Consider the following 3,095-nt stretch of genomic DNA (forward strand, 5'->3'; position numbering starts at 1 on the left):
CCACTACTCAAACACAACAATAAGGGTTATTCCACTACTCCAACACAACAATCAGGGTTATTCCACTACTCAAACACAACAATAAGGGTTATTCCACTACTCCAACACAACAATAAGTTATTCCACTACTCCAACACAACAATAAGGGTTATTCCACTACTCAAACACAACAATAAGGGTTATTCCACTACTCAAACACAACATTAAGGGTTATTCCACTACTCAAACACAACAATAAGGGTTATTCCACTACTCCAACACAACAATAAGGGTTATTCCACGACTCTAACACAACAATAAGGGTTATTCCACTACTCAAACACAACAATAAGGGTTATTCCACTACTCCAACACAACAATCAGGGTTGTTCCACTACTCCAACACAACAATAAGAGTTATTCCACTACTCAAACACAACAATAAGGGTTATTCCACGACTCCAACACAACAATAAGGGTTATTCCACGACTCCAACACAACAATAAGGGGTATTCCACTACTCAAACACAACAATAAGGGTTATTCCACTACTCCAACACAACAATAAGAGTTATTCCACTACTCAAACACAACAATAAGGGTTATTCCACGACTCCAACACAACAAGTTTGAGTAGTGGAATAACCCTTACAACAATAAGGGTTATTCCACTACTCAAACACAACAATAAGGGTTGTTCCACTACTCCAACACAACAATAAGAGTTATTCCACTACTCAAACACAACAATAAGGGTTATTCCACGACTCCAACACAACAATAAGGGTTATTCCACGACTCCAACACAACAATAAGGGGTATTCCACTACTCAAACACAACAATAAGGGTTATTCCACTACTCCAACACAACAATAAGAGTTATTCCACTACTCAAACACAACAATAAGGGTTATTCCACGACTCCAACACAACAAGGCACAGCGGTATGTCTGCGGACACATATCGCTAGAAACCGGGTTTTGATACCCGTGGTGGACAGAGCACAGAGAGACCGTCGTGTAGCTTTGTGCTTAACTACAAACCATCTACACTTCATTTATTCGCACAGTTTGAGATGACAAATATTTAATACAACAGTCAACAGTTCTTTAAATAATGCGATGCCCTGATAAAGATCATAATCGTTAAATTTTTGGTGGAATAACCCCCGGTTTTTATCCCTTTATAATTCAAAGGCAAGTTGAAACGTAAAATAATTTTCGACCAAACAAATAAAAACTATAACAAGCATAAGAAATTTCATGTTCTTCCGATTGTTGAGCTAGGCTGACTCCATTATTCTTTCTTTCGAAATGTCAAGATGTCTACCTTTAGCAAGTTCAAATATAAAAAAAAAGAAGTACACGAAATTCAAGAATATGGAAGGTGTGCTCTGAAGATATTACTCTAATACAAGTTCACTTCCTAATTTAAATATCTGAGACAAAATAAAATATGGTGGACAGGTTTATACTGGTGCGCCATCTAGTTGCAACCAATGTCAAGACAATTTATTTTCGTTAATGATATAAAGTGTGGATTATTTGAATTCAATCTTTCATCTGGATAATTCTAATCGAATTTTGCAACACGTATTTTTAAATAAATTTAACAAATAAAATGTCAGTGAAAATTAAAACTATCGTTTTTCTGCTGACAGGCTAACGTGTTGACCTGACATGCATCTGTGTCTTGGTAAATAATTCAGACCAAAATATGAGTACTTATTAATACATTTTCTTAACTAGTACGCAATAAAAATAGTAACAAGTTAAATAAGTAATATAGCCTTATTTATTACAGCGTTTACTAACTTAAATCCAGGAGTAAGTTCAAATCAACCATGAAATATACACAATGATACTTTTAAGTCCTTTGATCAGTGAATGAACTGAGATCTTAAAGGGACAAGTTAAAAATCATCTTATTCCCAGAATACAATAAGGTTTTAGGGACACACGTTTATAATGGTTGCAAAACGTGTTGGTTACAGACTTTGAAAATAAATGATTCACTTCAATTTAAATTGCAATGAATTTCTATATTTGACATTCAGAATCTACTAACTGTTCTTTTTAAATTCTCAAATCTTCCAGACCATTCTACAATGACAAACGGTAAAGTAACCCCACGAAAGTTTAAAGTAAAATGTCATAATTTACGTAAGCTATAAAATGATTAATTACAACAAATTCGTACCAAATATGAAGTAATTACCGTAATTTCAACGTTATCTGTAGTAACAAAATCTCAAATACAACTGATTATTGTAAATCATACTCAAATCACGTAATCGAAGTTAACAAACACCACTTTTCTGGTGGTTAGGGGGCGCTGAACTCGCAATCTGAGGGTCGTGGGTTCGAATCTTCGACCAACCAAACGTGCTCGCCCTTTCAGCCGTGGGGGCGTTATAATATGACGGTCAATCCCACTATTCGTTGGTAAAAGAGTAGCCCAAAAGTTGACGGTGGGTGGTGATGACTAGCTGCCTTCCCTCTAGTCTTTTACTGACAAATTAGGGACGGCTAGCGCAGATAGCCCTGGCGTAGTATTGCGCGAACTTCAAACCAAACTTCAAACTTCTCTGGTAGATGATACTGGAAGGGTTTTTCAAACAAGTAGAAACCTATTAATACTTAATCTGGTAGATGATATTGGAAGGGTTTTTCATACAAGTAGAAACTTGTTAAGACTAAATCTGGTAGATGATATTGGAAGGGTTTTTCATAGAGGTAGAAACCTTTTGAGACTAAATCTGGTAGATGATATTGGAAGGGTTTTTTATACAAGTAGAAACCTGTTAAGACTAAATCAATCGGACTGGACAAATTTGGGCATAACGAAATTGTATAAAGTCGTAATAAACCCGTATAAATTATACCGAATGCGATTTTTTGGACGTTTTATATACTCAAGTAACATGTACGTTTAGCTGCACTAGTCTTATACTGATCAGGTGACTTACAAGAAAATACTCTGGGTGACATACTGACTTGGCCATGTAATTTATAGGCCAGCATTCTGGTGACTTAACTACGTTGGTCTAGTGGTTTACAGGGCAACATTCTGGTGACTTAACTACGTTGATCTAGTGGTTTACAGAGCAACATT

The 3,095-nt window shown here is 35.9% G+C and overlaps 1 protein-coding gene across 1 annotated transcript in view; it reads left to right on the forward strand.

The window, feature by feature from the left end:
* Positions 1-3,095, forward strand: part of LOC106473554 (paramyosin-like) — a gene marked incomplete at its 3' end in the record, with an annotated part of 17,399 nt that overhangs the window by 8,269 nt on the left and 6,035 nt on the right. The gene's annotated exons all lie outside the window — the stretch shown is intronic.

This window comes from Limulus polyphemus, unplaced genomic scaffold, assembly GCF_000517525.1.
Source record: "Limulus polyphemus unplaced genomic scaffold, Limulus_polyphemus-2.1.2 Scaffold6273, whole genome shotgun sequence".
Classification (NCBI taxonomy): domain Eukaryota; kingdom Metazoa; phylum Arthropoda; class Merostomata; order Xiphosura; family Limulidae; genus Limulus; species Limulus polyphemus.